The sequence below is a fragment of the Pinus tabuliformis genome, chromosome 5_2 (assembly GCF_031772625.1).
Source record: "Pinus tabuliformis cultivar Carrire ecotype Pingquan chromosome 5_2, CPIR1, whole genome shotgun sequence".
Taxonomy (NCBI): domain Eukaryota; kingdom Viridiplantae; phylum Streptophyta; class Pinopsida; order Pinales; family Pinaceae; genus Pinus; species Pinus tabuliformis.
Genome location: NC_142306.1, coordinates 538,870,899 through 538,888,413, shown reverse-complemented (window position 1 = coordinate 538,888,413; position 17,515 = coordinate 538,870,899).

Genomic DNA, 17,515 nt, shown 5'->3' with positions numbered 1-17,515 from the left:
TCATAACATCAGTATATACAATTTTTCCTCCCAAGGTAACAAGAAACTAAGGAAGGATCCCTAAGGGTTGATTAGTTCTTATGTTAAAAGCTAATAGATTCAGAGTAGCGAACATAAGCTGTGGGGACCCCAAAGCTTGCCAAGTAGAGGAGGATAGAATACTAACAAAATATCCCTCATATATTACAATATGATGGGTGTCCTTATTATAAGCCTTTACCATGATCTTAAAATGCATGTAAGAAGGGAGACAAGGTTCTGTCAATCAACTCCAATCAAAGGAAATGACCCGTTTCCTTGGAGTGGGTTTCGTAGGGATGAGAGAAACACCTTGTTGTTCAGTAGAGTCGGAAGAAACAAGAAGAACCTGAGTGGTATGATCCTTACTATGTATGGGAAAAGTACGATCGACAAAAGGTAGAATCGGGTCAACCATTTTTTCAAGCAATGGTTGTTCAGGAACAGACTCATGGGATTCACGTTTAGAGAGAGTGGGATTGATGGGATTCAAATTCTGATCAATCACTTCATTAACTAGTGGAGGATTGGGAGAAAGATTTTGATAACCAACGGGAGGTCGTCGTTGAGAAGCTACAAGGTTTTACAACACCTTTTAGGCTTCACTGATATAAGGACAAACATGAATAGGATGATTCCATTCTAGTAACTTAAAGGGAAAATTGACTTTACACTTTTTTCCATGGATGTTATTGTTACTAGTTGAGGGTTTATCACGAGGATGATCTCGAGAGGCTAATGACAAAGGCCGTTGTGAACCTATGGACCACACTTCTAATATCTTGGGAATACCAGGACAATCTCTAAGAAGGTGGTCACCTTTACAAAAAATGCAAGGGAATTTAACTCTACGAGGGCGATTAGAAGACTTTTCCATACTAGTTTCATCCATAACAATGGTTTCTTGGTTCTCCTTGCGTATTTTGCTTCCTCCTCTTTGTCCTTTTCTTCTTCTTATTAGCTTCCTCATTACTAGAATCAAGACTTTTAATAAGCGAAGAGGAAGAAAGGGGTGAAGAAAAAATAGGTGAAGAATTAAAAGGGTCAACTTTAGGATGAACATGAGGTTCATGTTGTGGAGGTGGAGGACAACTCAGTTGAGAAGCAGTTTGGAAATTCAAAACCATAGGGGTCGAAAATAACCAAACTGGAAAACCAATGGTAAATGTGGGATGGGACAACATTGCGAGATAAGGAGCACCAATATTTCCAAAAGAAGGAAAAGGACCAGGATTCCCATGAGAGGGGTTCCATTGATTTGTGGACTCCAGAATTGTTACCATTAGTCTCAACCTAAGATCCACTAAGGAGTTGTTCCATAGGGAGGATGTTATTCTGCAGTCAATTAATTGATTTTGGAAATTAAAGACACAATATAAATAAAGGGGTAAACTAGGCAAAATGTTTAGCAATCAACTGTGAACTCCAATATACACATTGGTGAACCAAGGACTTAACATATGTGTAGGGAATCTCCTCTAATGCTATGTTCGGTGTATCATGGTATAAAATGCAACCAAATCAATTATGTATGGATTGATAACAACCTATAAGGGACTCCCAAAACATACTCAACATTTTGTGGGAGTGCAGTCCATAGTAGTGTTGTCTAATGCATAACCATTTGATGAGAGTGTTTCCATATACTATCATGTGTGTAGCACCATAAAATATACCAGAAGGTACAAGGAGAATTATCCTATACACTTACATACATGGAGCATGATTTCACCCCTCGGATACAATGATGGAAAACAATGAAATCTCTTACATTTAACGATGTTGGAACACGTCTCTAACCTAGATCTCTATGTGTTTCGTTAAGTTTCAAATTCTCCTTAGGTTAATTGAGATGAATTTTAAAGTTGATCTTGAATTATGTTTCATTTTCAAGGCTCAAAAAGTGATCTCACCTGAACACACCTATGATGCAACTAATATGACATAAATAACTCTTTTCAATTTCGATGAAAGCTATCTAGTGTAGGCAAGAGGTGCAAATAATTATGAAACAATGAAATATGCAGCCAACAAGAGCTTTGTAACTAGAACTTTCAATTTCACTATTCCAATTCAATTCAAAAGATTAAAAGATGCCAAACCATGCAATGTAATCTATGCACGATTCTCGTGAAAACTATGCAAATGTAATCTATGCACAATTTCCTTTCCAAGTGTGAAAATGAGATTTCTAACTATGAAAATGTGATTTATGCATGAGAATTATTCAAAACAAACAGAGGAGGATTCCAATGAAATCAAACGTAATCTCAGATTTCATGAAGAAAGGACTCAAATTGAAATTGGGTGAAAATTCCAAAAATCAAAGAGATGTCACTCAAAGGTGATTAACACTCATACAAAATTCAAAAATGAAAGCAAAAGTATGCAATTTCACGCTAGGGAATTCCAATTTCATAAACAAAAGCCTAGATGAAAATGCAATATTTTTTCTTTTCACTACACTTAATTTTTTAAATGAAGAAAACTAAGATTCAAAGTCTAATCAATGATTCAAATGCACTTTGTAGAATGAGGGCTAGACAACAATTCATCCAAGTGGTCAATGATCAAATGAAACAATTTTGCAAGCGACCTAATGATAATAACAAAGAAAAATAAAAACGAATTCTTACCAACGAAATAAAACACACATGAAAACCAAAAGGAGGTTTTAGAGAGACCAAAAGATACTCAAGACTTAGGGAAGCTCAGCTAGAAGTAGGTTGACCAAAGAGAGGCTCAATAAATAAGGAAAAAATTGTGCAAAAATACGAACCAACATTAGTGGAGAAGAGGCACCAGTGCGTTGGAACGCTGGCATAGAGTGGGACTAAGTGAGGTGCATTGCTCTGTCAAAGGAACGGAGGGAGCATTGGGTGTGTGAAAGAAGATTCGAGCATAAAAATTGCAAAAAAGGTTCAATGAAATCACTTCCTAGGTCTCTTCTTGGTTGGATGATACAAAAAAGGTTTGTCAAGGAGATAATTAAACAAAAAGTACAAGGAAACCACCAAGGGAACATTGTGTTCCCTAGTATGGCCAGCAATTTGTTATACGAGATTTATGATTGTGGACGAAATTATCTCACCTAGGTTAGTAGCTAGCCTAGAACAATAGAGAGACAAGGAACCCAATGTTTTTTCTTAAAATAAATAGATAATAGAGTGAGGCTTGCCTAGAATCCTTCACACACTTCACTCATTCTTTAGCTTAGAAGCTCCAATTACATCTCTCAATGCCAAAATTAGAACTTGCAAAGTGAGAAAACACAAGCCAAGAAACTACGAGACCTATAAATCAACATGGTGTTGAAATATATGAAATACCAACATCACATATAGGAAAATAATTAATTCTTTGCATTAATATAAATGGAAGGAGATTACAACCATAAGTAGGAGTTGATCTTGTAGAAGAGCTCCTCCAAGTTGTTGACTTGTCCTTTCCTTGTCACAATATGTACCTCCAATCACCCTAAATGCATGAGATAATAACTACTCACTGTAGCAGCATAAGGGCATACTCACTCTCCAAAATCCAACCCCCAACCACATAATAGGCTTAGAATATATAAAGAAGTAAGGTAAGTTGGAAGTTCTTATCCAATTACCAATATAGGGTTTGAGATCCAGCTTTGATGGAGGGATAAGATCAAAAGATAAGTGGTGAAAACTCCAATGTAAGGTAGGATAGGATCTGAACGTTTTATCCAAGGTAAGTAGTTAAAACAATTTCTCGAAACTCCTAGAAGGGGAAGCTTATGGAATCCCGACCATTTTTCCAGATTTCTAGAACCAACGCAGGTGCAAAGGGGAGCAACCTAGTGGTGACCAATGCAGGCCATAATGGAGTAACCTATAGGTGATCACACCCTAGTAGGCATACATGGAGTGTTGGTCCTAAAACTCACTTGGATGATGCAATTTAGGTTTGAAATTGTCAGGGATGAAGGGAACATGCTTAGGGCTTTGTGCAATATGGTTACAAGGGGGACTAGGATGTTCATTGATCCATCACGAGGCTCAGTGATTGGATGTGAAAAAATGGCCTATAACAAGATTAACAATATAACATATGAGAATCCAATGGATGCCTCCCCATATTCATAGATGACATAGCTACTAAAATGATTAATGTAGAATATAATAGTGTGCACTATTTAGCATTCAAACTAGGTATTATCCAACATGAACCTAGCCAAATTCAAGTAACATTAACAGCAACCAATTCAAGTAAACCCTTAGTTACAATTCTATGCATGCAAACACAAACAAAGAAATCCTTGCAAGGAAATCTAAGGGATCCTTGCCCACATGAAAAAATGACATACATAGTAAACTCTAATGCCACTTACTACTTCACCTCACCTAATGAGATTAAAACAATATGCCTACTATAATGGAACTATCCAAATTCTCAACAACATTGGTAGGAATTACTTGAGCTAATATATGCACACCAAGAAAATCCTTGTGTTATTCCACCTATCTTCTATAGAGTATTTAGATTAAGAGTAGATCAACTACTAACAACAATAGTGGCTAATATCCCCACTTGGTTTAAATCAATTTAAACTTGTGATGCATGAATTCCCATCTATAACATGGCTTGCTTGAATAATTGAATTGATTGTGTTAACCCAAGGTTGTGTATGTGTAAAATTTACAAGTGACATCAAACTAATCAAGCTAGTAAAATCACTAATTTGGTTTAAATTTCTTTTTTATAACTATCTAGAAATAAAATGTTGAAATTTAACTTAAAAACATTTGGATTGAATATACAATTTAATTATTAACTCTATATAAACATAATTATTTTCCGAACAAATAATTTGTGAAATGATAAGTGAAATGTACATTTTTATTTACATATTATGATAATTTGTTAATAGTGTACTTATTCACAAACTTTAGTAGTTTGAATTTGGAGGAGATGATAAATTTACCGAGTCCAAAAACACTCACCTCTTTCTTATATTTATATTATTGGTTTGAAGCAAAAGTTTGTAATATATTATTGTATATTCTTGTCCTATTTGATGGGAAATTTGATTGTAAGTCTGTTGTTATATTTATACACTTTTAATATTCATAATGGTTTCAAGCAAAGGTTTGTAATATATTATGGTATATTCTTGTCATATTTGATGGGCAGTGTACGTAGCTGGTTCTAGATAAAATCTGCAATTCTGTGATGAACTTGAAGTGAGTGGTCATTCATAAATATCTAGTCATAATATATATAGGTAGAAGTCAAGTGCATTGATGGGAGGTTCACGATTTTTTATAAATCAATGGTCCTTTCCCTAGGCGTTTGCATTTTCTACGAGATTGGGAAGATTCTACTTTAAAACGAGATGAGGATATCCACCTACAAATATGATTGCGTTAAAAAAAAATCTATACACTAATGATGTAGGCTCCCTTTCATTCCATGTTGTCTATGCACCAATGATTTAGGTTCCCTTTCATTCCAGGTTGTCAAAGTAGGGAAATATGTGAACCTTTTTTACCTCAAATGTTACCATGGTTTCCAATGTGTTCAATATATTGTGGCGTCTCTAGAAAGCATTGGCTTATTTCGAGTTGTGAGGTTTGGCGTTCAAACGCAACTTCCATCATAATTATTATTATTCGCTTACCATGCATTCTAAACAATATTTTAAAATTTTGATAACCGATTGTATTAGTATTACTCATTAAAATGTATGTATGATCGCAAATTTAATTAAGAAAATTCAATTTATTATATTTTAATAATTGTTTTTAAAACCAATTAATTAATTAGTCAAAAACTCCTCTCATTACACTTTAACTCTTATTCAAAAGGATCTAAAGAAACTCTATCAATGTTAATGTTTAATCAAAACATCATAATATTTTTACTCTTGAATCCCAAAAATTCAAAATTAATATTACAGGCTTCAGATTCCCTGCTTCCTGGACTTTTCCACCCAGAGTTAAGGAGTACCTGCTACTGCACAGACATTTCCCACTTTGACCTTGCTCTCATGTGCCCACTAAATTCCGGGTTCAGTGCTATTGGCGCTTCTCTCCTCCGCCAGCTATATAAGGAATGCGATCTAATTCTCACAGAAGACATCGGAGCAGCATGACACCAAGGGCAACTACTAAGATGGTGCTGCAATGAACGAGGGCTGTGGCTGCCCTTGGTCTCATGCAGCTCCTTGTTTATACCCATGTAGAGGAATCGCATATTAATGCTTCTGAATCCTTTGCTGTTCTGTTTCTATTTTGTTTTTATTGTTTTTGGCTTTCTGATTTACAGGAAATCAATGATGAAGTCCCATGATGGGGTAATCTGACTGCTTTTTGTGTATTTTTCTTGGTTGTGAAATTGATCAGGAAGGAGAAGGAAGGCAAGAGCACTTTGTGCTTGATTCACAGCTCCCCTTACTCCTCGAAACAATCAGAGCCTTCTTAGCTCCGGGAACCTGAAGGTGTGAAGCAGACTTTTCTTTCTTTTAAATCTGATACTTGTATTGATATTACTGGGGGTGCTCAGACCCTTCGAATTATAAATTGAATTATACTGGAGCGTGATTTATATGATGCTTACAGACTTTCCCTTTGTGGTGAAAAATGTAATTGTACTAAATATGAAAGCAGATTCAGAGCTACCGACTTCTACTTCACTGGTTCTTGACCGGCATGTCGAAGTCTGAGGAAGTACGTAAGTCTTCAATTTTTATCTATGGGATTTCACTAGGCGCAATGTAACGTGTGAACAAAACGTGTGATATATATGGTGCATCACTTTGAACTATTTTACGATTAAGTTTTTACTTTCCCTCTACGATTAAGTTTATTTAATGAGAAAGAGTGTATTTCTTCCTTGTAACTCCAACACCATTTTCATTGTCGTTGAAGTTTGTGAATGTATCGGAGGAGAAGTGCATGTGAAATATCTTCATCAAACTTTACACTCCTTTCAATAAAGAGCTCTTCAGATATCAAGCAATATGTACCCTTTGACTTCATTAGAATATCCAACAAACATGCATGCTTTGCTTTGAGACTTCAAAGCCTTTCTGTTCTCTCGAGGAATGCGGGGCCATGCTCGAGATTCAAAAATGCGGAAATGACTAACTTCAGGTTGCATGCCAGTTCAAGCCTCAAAAGGTGTTTTTCGACTAACAGATTTATGAGGAGACCTGTTATGGATGTATGAGGCACAATTAATAGCTTCGGCCCACAATTTCGACGGAAGAGATCTTGCATGCAACATGCAATTAGCCATCTCTTTCAAAGATCGATTTTTCCTTTCAGACACGCCATTTTGCTATGGAGTGTAAGGAACTGTATGCTGCAACTGTATGCCTGGTTCATCACAAAGATTCTTGATATCTTTGTTGACATATTCCGTCCCATTATCTATGCAGAGTATTTTGATGCGTTTTCCACACTGATTTTCCGTATGCGCTTTGAAAATCTTTAGATATTGAAAAACTTCAGACTTGAGTTTCAAGAAGTAAACCCAAGTGAATCTCTTGTAATCATCTATAAATGACAACACATATCTTGCTTTGCTCATTGAAAGCACCGGAAATGGACCCATGAGATCACTGTGTACAAGTTCCAAAGGTGAAGAGGCTCTCCATGCATGCCCCTTCTCGAATTTTTCTTGTGGATGCTTTCCAAGAGCACATCCATTACAAGCACCATTTGAAAATTCAATGGTTGGCAATCCTTTGACCATCCCTTGCTTACTAAGCTATTGCATATATCTGAAATTCAAGTGCCCAAATCTCTCGTGCCAAATCCTACTTTCTTCATTTGCATGCGTAAGTAGCAAAATAGAATTTGATTGAGGAACAAAATCAGAAAATGTATACAGACGAGATTGATCATTTATCTTGCGAGATGCAATCTTCAAATTGGTTTGCATGTCATAAATGCTCACGGAATCTGGGGTAAATTCCACTTTCCTTCCGCTGCCTGTGTGTGTCATCTGATACACTGAGAGAAAATTCACAGAAAGCCTTGGAATATGCAAGACATTTTCAAAACTTCCATCTTCGAATTGCACTCTTCCTTGTCCACTTGCTGCAACTGCAGAATTATCCCCCATGAGAATGGGAGGACCTGAGTATGCATGTAGAGAAGAAAAGGATTCCTTTGAAGAAGCCATATGATGTGAAGCTCCTCAATCGATGATCCATTCTTGTGGTGCAGAATGAAGAGCAATCAAAGCATGCTTGTTACCTCTTGGATCTCGTGTTTTTTCTCCAGACTTCTTCTTAGCATTCTCAGGAATGTGGTCTCCAAGATTGTGTTGCTGGAGTGTCTGCGCCATAAGATCTATAGTCTTCTTCATGCATGCAGATTCAGGATGAAAACCACGGTGGCAATAATTGCATATTGATTGCCCTTTTATTCCTTTCCTTTCCTTTGAGCCAGATGATCCATCAGGGGGTTTGGGATGTCCTCCATTTCTTGGATCAGGATCCTTCTTCCCTTTTCCTTTCTGATGGTCTTTGGAATTTGTCTTTCCTTTTGCATGCACAGTAAGTGCATGCGCTTTGGAATTTTTAAGTGTGCCCATTTTGATGAGCTTATCTTGCTCATGCATCAAAGACTGAATAAAAGAATCCAGTGAGGGCATCTTCCAAGCTACACCAGTTGCAGATCTGACTGTGTGGAATGTAGAGACGAATACTGCATACTCTGGACCAAGTTTTGATAAAATGGAAAGAATCAACTGATTTTCTTGCTTGGATTTGTCGATCCCGCATCCTTTTAGCTGAACCAACAAGACTTTATACCTTGTGAAAAAATCTTGAATGTTCTCAAAGTTTCTCGGATCTAATGATTTTAACTCATTTTCGAGAATGTGACCTTGCATTTCATCCTGTTTTCCAAACAATCCTTTCAATTTTTTCCATACTTCATTTGGAGTTGAACATGATTCAACATGAAATAGCAGTTCCAGAGAAATAGATAAACATAGGATGCCGAAGGCCTCGTCCATGCGATTGAAATATTTTGTTTTCTCCATTGTCGATGTTGGTTCAACTTCTGCTTCCATGGTTATTCGAAATAATCCTCTACTTCTGAGATGAAGTTGAATCTTTGACTTCTATTCGAAATAATTATATGGAGTGAGAATTGCCGATTGTGGAAACTCCAATTTAGACTCGAAATAATTATATGGAGTGAGAATTGCCTATTGTGAAAACTCCAATTTAGACTCCATTCTTTGTTTTTGCTTCAATCTTCTGAACGTGCTTGTGCACTAATTACAAATCCCTGTGCTCTGATACCATGTAAGATTTTTGAGATACACAGATCTAGATCTGCAAAACAATAAACAAGCTTTCAAGAGAAGGAAGGAAGCGACCAAGAATTGATAAAAGAATGAAAAATTGATTCTACAATATTAGTTTTTAGAATAAATACATAAAAGCAACTAAGTTAAGCTTAGTTGTACATGCAATAACTAAAGCTAAATAAAGCTAACTGTGCTTTATCTTATGTTAACGTGTACATGTGCCACATGCAAGCAATAAGTTAACTGGAGTTAATCTAGGTGCATGTACACCACCACAACTAGTCTAAGTGCATGTACACCAACAAAATTTTATATCATCCAAATGATGAACATACTCTTTTGTCGAGACCACACGCATCTTCCAAAGAAAGCATTCAAAACCCGAACATGTTTACAGTCTAATCCTTCACAGTGCAACCCTGTTAAGATTCACGGAAAGCATTAATCATTTCTGGATTCTTTTTTATTGTAAATGAAAGATGGCAGTGTGCAAAGGGGAGTATTATGTAATTAATTGACTCAATAAAAAATCGGCTTCCTTGCTTTATACGCATTCTTTATATTTGAATTTCTTTATCGATTTCCCCATCACGTCCTTGATAGATGCAAATAAGAGGAGAATATCATCAAAAGTTACAGAGGAACATAAAATAATAATAAACTAGGCTGTAAAATATCATGCATTTATACTTCAAACTTTTTTCAAAAGTTAACCAGTGAAATTATAGTTAGAAAACTGTTTAATAAATTTCCACTTGCTGGTTCTAAATATGGTGCTCATGAATTAGATTTTACAAAGTTCGTTCTGGCATACCATACATCCTTGAATAACATTAAATGAGATCTTAAGGTTAATTTTTTATAATATTAATGTTGGATCTGAATATTGTGTTCAGGTTTCAGTTATTGATATTTGTTTCATAAATAATAATAATTCAGGCTGTAAAATATCAGGGGTTTATATTTTATTTAAAAAACATTATTAATCATTATAAAGTTGTTTAATAAATGTGTGTGGTTTTGTTAGTTTTTCTTTCGGTTGTTTTTAGTGAGATTTTTTGGATTTAGTCAGCTAAAAAGTTGAGGTGAAATCTTGGTTTGTCTTATTTAAATTGGTTTTTTTGACTATATATATAGATTAACCACCCTCAAAAACTTTTAGGATACTTTTATTGTGTAATAGTTATCCATCAAATTTGAGATTTCAATAAATTCCTGAGAGAGATATTCCACTAGAAAAACCTACCCTAAAACTTCTAAAAAATTCTCACTAAAAACAACTCAATATGAATTAGATTTTACTAGAATTTATTAAAATATACCATATATCTTTAAATAATATTAAATAAAGTCTTGCTTTTTAATAATATTAATGCTAAATTTAAATGGAAAAACCTACCGTAAAGCTTCCAAAACATCTCACAAAAAAAAACTAAGTATGAATTAGATTTTATTACAGTTCCTTGAAATATACCATATAGAAGTCTTACCTTTTAATAATATTAATGGTAAATATAATAGTCTGCTCATAAATTAGGTTTTATTAGTGGTAGTTCTTGATATTTTTCTCACAAGCCAGATTTTATTCATGAATTAGGTCTTATTAAGCTTAGTTTTAGATATTGCGCTGACAAGTTAGATTTTATTAAGGTTAATTAGGATTTGTTTCTGAATAGGATAATTTTATTAGAGATAATTCTAAATGTTATGAGTACAAATTAGATTCTATTAGGATTATTTAATGTTGTTATGACATATTATATAATAAATTTATATTAAATTAAGATTTAAAAATTATTTTTAATAATATTAACTTATAATTTAGTAGGGATTATGATGTATTTTTAATAATATTAGATTAGAATTTAGTGGGGATTATGATGAATGGCAGCAGATTAATATTTACTTCATTAAATTTAAATAAATAAAAGGATTATTTAATGTTGTTATGACATATTATATGATAAATTTATATTAAATTAAGATTTAAAACTATTTTTAATAATATTAATTTATAATTTAGTAGGGATTATGATGTATTTTTAATAATATTAGTTTAGAATTTAGTGGGGATTATGATGACTCGTAGAGATTAATATTTACTTCATTAAATTTAAATAAATAAAACGTCTATTTCTTACGTTATCAAAACTGGGTTTTTCTTTATAGTGATTTGACTAAGAAATATAAAACTACGATAATTTTTTTAAGTTATATAAACCATAGTTAAAATTAAAGTAACATTTTAAAATAATTTTATTAAAAATGGTTGATGCAAATATTTTATTTTTGTTACAATATAAATTATTTAACTTAGGTTTGGTAATATATTTTAATGATATTAAATAGACATGTTTCACTCATTATTTAAAATTAAAATATTTTAATTTGCATATGTTGAAATCTAATTTCAAGTGGGCAGACGTACAATGCCCAAAACCGCCATAACGAAACCATAAACCATTTTATGCATATCGGACCCCCTTCGTGCAGAAAGTGGTTTCCGTACACAAGAGCCCGATACAATATAGTGCAGACGCGTGGCTCTCCCCATACGTAAGCAAGTCTGACTTTTCGGGTGCTATCGTTCAGCCGGAAGAGGCCTCCCGATATTCTCCTCCGCCGTTCGATCTGCTCCATCGATCTCCGCCGTCGATTGTTCCAAGATGCATACGAGCCTGCAGTTAATGTTGCGTGGAGTGAAAAATTAAGTTTGGTTGACCGCAGTTTTTTTTTGAAGGCATTTAATAAGTTGTCATAGGTGTTGGTAAACATTTAAGTTTTTTTATTTACGGCACGTAAAATGTAATTGTGCGTTTTTGTTTTGTTTTCATATATGTTTTGCTTTAGTTTTCATATATAATGAGCCACGCAAAAAGATCATAGTTGTAATACATTTACACATGGGAGGAACCAGAAGCTCGCAGCAGCGAAAGATTGTTTTTTGAAAAGATATGAAGGCACAACAGTGCATAAGATGTATGTTGCTCATTGTAATGTAACTCTGTAGTGTGAGAGAGGATAATGCATAGCAGTGCTATCCGCGAAGAACAGAGGAGCGCATTTTTTTTGGTAAGCATGTGTAAATTTTTTTTTACAGCAGTATGAGTAAAATGGTTTTACAGCAGTAAAAGAAAAAGAGAATTTTACCCAGCAGTGTAAATTCTCAGGATGAGATAGAGTAAATGTTTTGTTGGCTGAATGTAATTTTTGGTGAATCCCTCTCAGCAAAGAGGATGAATATGTATCATGCATTTTGTTTTAATGAATATAAATCTTTTTTTGGGTGTGTAATACTCTGTCCTCAGTCATTTTTTTAAAGCTTCCCCGTGCAAAAGGATCCTAGGGAGAGAAACAGAGCATTGCCTCTGTGTGTTTAGTTTTTGTTTGTTTTGGGATTTTACTATAAAAATCCCCAACAGTGGTATCAGAGCAGGTTTACGCTCTTTGAAAGTGTTCAAGAAGCTGAAAGGAGGAGTCTTTTGTTGCAGCAATAAATCTTCTCGAGCAGAGTGAAGACACAGTCAAAAAAAGATTCGGGTATTCCTTAAAGTTTTTTTTGTTACTGCTAAAGAGACAGTCAGTGTTTTAAACACACAGTCAAGAAATTGAAGCATAACTAAGGATGCAAGGAATGGCCAGCACAAGCACTGGTATGGGTATGTTTAATACCCAGCTCCCACAGTTCAATGGGAAAAACTATGACTATTGGGCAATAACTATGAGAGCCCTGTTTGCCTCTCAAGATTTATGAGAAATAGTTGAAGATGGTTTTGAAGAACCAGCAGATGAAAATGAGTTTAATAGATTAACTCCAGCAGAGAAGGATCTGCTGAAGAGCAATAGGAAGAAGGATTCAAAAGCCTGTGTGTTGTTGTATCTAGCAGTAGACCAGAGTGTGTTTCCAAGGTTAGCAGCAGCTAAGACAGCAAATGAAGGATGGCAAACCCTCAAGACAGCCTATCAAGGCATGGAGAAAGTAAAGACAGCAAAACTACAATTGCTGAGGAAGGATTTTGAGAATCTGAACATGAAGGAGTCAGACAACATTGACTCATTCTTCACACATGTGATTGGTCTGATCACACAGATGAGGACTCATGGAGAAATCATTGAAGAAAGGAGGATTGTGGAGAAAATATTGAGGGTCTTACCTTCAAAGTTTGATGCGATTGTCACCACCATAGAAGAGACAAAGGATCTCTCAAACTTTTCAGTTGATGAACTACATGCATCACTGATAACACATGAGCAGAGATTGAGTAGGAATGAAAACTCATCTCTAGAGCAAGCCTTCAAGACCCAGATGTCCTTTGGAAGAGGAAGAGGTTAAGGCAGAGGAAACAAGAGAGGAAGAGGTAGAATTCAAAACAGAGGTGGAAGGAACAGCCCAGCAAATGCTCAAGGAAGAGGCAACAATCCAAATCAGAACCAAGGCCAAGGCAGCAGCCAACAAAGAGGACAACATCATGCTCAAGGACAAAGGTATGAAAAATCCAATGTCCAATGCTATTATTGTAAAAAATATGGGCATTATGCCAGTGAATGTAGGAAGAAGCAGCATGATATGAACAATAGATCAAATGCAAATGTCACTAGAGAAAACAACAGTCAAGATAATGTGTTGTTAGCTTGTAACATGGATGAAACAAACAGTGAAGACATATGGTTTTTAGACTCAGGTTGCAGCAACCATATGACAGGAAACATAGCCCTCTTTTCTGCTCTAGATCAGAATATGAAATCAGAAGTCACACTAGGAACTGATAGTAAAATCTCTGTTATGGGAAAAGGAGAGGTAAAAATATTTACAAAGCAAGGAGAAAGGAAAACCATAGCAGATGTCTACTATGTTCCTGGAATGAGATGTAACCTCTTGAGTATTGGACAGCTTGTTCAAAAGGGTTACAATGTTTTCTTTGTAAATGATGTATGCACCATCATGGATATAGCACCCAGCAAACGATGCATTGCTGAAGTAAAAATGACAAGGAACAGGATGTTCCCTCTCAGGATCAAGGAAGATTTGAAAAACAAAAATGAAATTGTAGCAGTTACCCAAGAGGCTTTCCAAAGTGTGCCAAAGGATGAAAATTGGTTGTGGCACTTGAGATTTGGACATCTCAATTTTGGAGGTCTAAATTTGTTGAGTAGGAAAGGAATGGTACGAGGATTACCACTGATAGAGAAACCGGACAGCCTCTGTGAAGGTTGCATTTTGGGAAAACAACACAAAGAAAGTTTTCCATCAGGGAAGAGCATAAGGGCAAAGGCACCCTTAGAAATCATCCACTCAGATTTATGTGGACCAATGCAAGCTCCATTATTAGCAGGTAGCCAATATTTCCTAACATTCATTGATGACTTTACAAGAAAAACTTGGGCATATTTCCTTAAAAACAAGAGTGAAGTGTTTGAAAAATTCCGAAATTTCAAAGCACTTGTGGAGAACCAAAGCGGGCTGCATATAAAAGTTTTGAGAACTGACAGAGGAGGTGAGTATATCTCCAAGGAATTCCTATGATTTTGTAGAGAAAATGGAATTCACAAACAATTCACAGCTAGGTACACCCCACAGCAAAATGGAGTTGCTGAAAGGAAGAACAGGACCATCATGGATATGGCGAGGAGCATGTTGAAGGCAAAGCATTTTCCAAATGATTATTGGGCTGAAGCTGTACATTGTGGAGTTTACATTTTGAATAGGTGTCCTACAAAAGCAGTGTTGAACAAAGTGCCGGAAGAAGCATGGAGTGGGAGAGTTTTTGGATGTGTGGCTTATGCACACATACTAGATCAGCTAAGGAGGAAGTTGGACAGCAAAGGGGAGAAATGTCTTTTCATTAGATACAGTGAGGAATCCAAAGCCTACAGGCTATATATCCCATCCACCAAGAAGTTTTTTGTCAGCAGAGATGTTCAATTCATTGAAGAGGAAGCTTGGGATGGAAGCATAGAGAAGACAGTTAATGTTAAAAACTATTTGTCTCATGATGAAGATGATGAGGAGGTGGCTGAAATGCATCCCCAAACAGCAGCGCCAACACAAGGACTGCAAGGGACACCATTGAGGATAAATGAAAGTGCTTCATCAAGCACACCACAAGGAGGAAATTCAACTGCATCTTCAAGCACTTGCACACCAAATGAAAGAGGTAAGAAATTTAGAAATCTAAGTGACATTTATGATGAAAGAATGAATTCCTTATTTGCCTTGTATTGTCATGTTGATGATCCTATTCATTTCGAAGATGCAATTAAAGATAAGAAATGGATAGAAGCTATGGATGAGGAGATGAATGCGAAACAAAACATGGGATTTGGTTGAGCTACCAAAAGGCAAAGAAGTCATTGGAGTCAAATGGGTCTACAAGACCAAGAGCAACGCTGAAGGCAAGATAGAAAGGCAAAAGGCAAGGTTGGTTGTCAAAGGATACAAACAGCAGTATGGGAGAGATTATGAGGAGACTTTCGCACCGGTTGCAAGAATGGAAACCGTGAGAGCAGTGCTGTCCATAGCAGCTCAAAACAAGTGGAAAGTTTACCAAATGGACGTGAAGTCAGCATTCCTAAATGGAGTGTTAATGGAAGAGGTCTACATTGAACAACCTCTAGGCTATGAGAAGAAAGGTGAAGAGCACAAAGTGTGCAAATTGAAGAAAGCTCTTTATGGGCTGAAGCAAGCGCCAAGAGCATGGTACAACAGAATAGATTCATATCTATTGGATAATGAATTCGACAAATGTGAAGGAGATCCCACCGTCTACATCAAAGAAAAGGATGGTAAAATTTTGATTGTTGTCTTATATGTTGATGATATTATTTTCACAGGTAATGATGATCAACTTATTGAGAATTTCAAATCAGTCATGAAGGAAGAATTTAAAATGACTGACATGGGTTTCTTGAGATACTTTTTAGGCATAGAAGTAGATCAAAATGAAAAAGGAATTTTTATCTCACAAGCTAGATATGTAAATCAAGTATTGGGAAGATTTAACATGCAAGAATGCAAGGCAGCGATCACTCCCACAGTAATGGGATTAAAACTCAGCAGAGAGGACAACAACAAGGATTTTGATCCTAGTTTGTACAAGAGTATTGTTGGCAGCCTTATGTATTTAACAGCTACTAGGCCTGACATTATGTTTGCTGTTAGTTTAATTTCCAGATTCATGGAGAGGCCAAAGGAGGCACATTGGCAAGCAACAAAAAGAATTTTGAGGTATGTCAAAGGTACCAAAATGTTTGGAATTTTATATAATGTCTCAGAACATTCAGATTTGGTTGGATACACTGATAGTGATTGGGCTGGAAGTGTAGATGATCGGAAAAGCACTTCCGGTTATGTTTTTCATATGGGTTCAGGAGCCATTTCATGGGCTTCTAAGAAGCAGTCCATTGTAGCATTGTCTACAGCAGAGGCTGAATATGTGGCAGCTACAGCAGCAGCATGTCAAGTAGTTTGGATGAGAAGGATGTTGAGGAGCTTAGGCCAAGAGCAGGCAAAAGCGACAGTGATTTTTTGTGACAATAGCTCAGCTATTGCATTGTCAAAGAATTCAGTGTTTCATAAGAGAAAGAAACACATTGATACAAGGTTTCACTACATCAGAGAATTGGTGAACAATGGAGAAATTGTCCTAGAACATTGCAGGACTCAGGAACAGGTAGCAGACATTTTGACAAAGCCATTGGATCAGAAAAGCTTTGAATTTTTGAGAAAGTGTCTGGGTATGACTGAATGCCCAGCAGTTGAAATTAAAGGGGAGTGTTGAAATCTAATTTCAACTGGGCAGACGTACAACGCCCAAAACCGCCAGAACGAAACCATAAACCATTTTATGCATATCGGACCGCCTTCCTGCAGAAAGTGGTTTCCGTACACAAGAGCCCGATACAATATAGTGCAGACGCGTGGCTCTCCCCATACGTAAGCAAGTCTGACTTTTCGGGTGTTATCGTTTAGCCGAAAGAGGCCTCCCGATATCCTCCACCGCCGTTCGATCTGCTCCATCGATCTCCGCCGTCGATTGTTCCAAGATGCATACGAGCCTGCAGTTAATGTTGCGTGGAGTGAAAAATTAAGTTTGGTTGACCGCAGTTTTTTTTTAAGGCATTTAATAAGTTGTCATAGGTGTTGGTAAGCATTTAAGTCTTTTTTATTTACGGCACGTAAAATGTAATTGTGTGTTCTGTT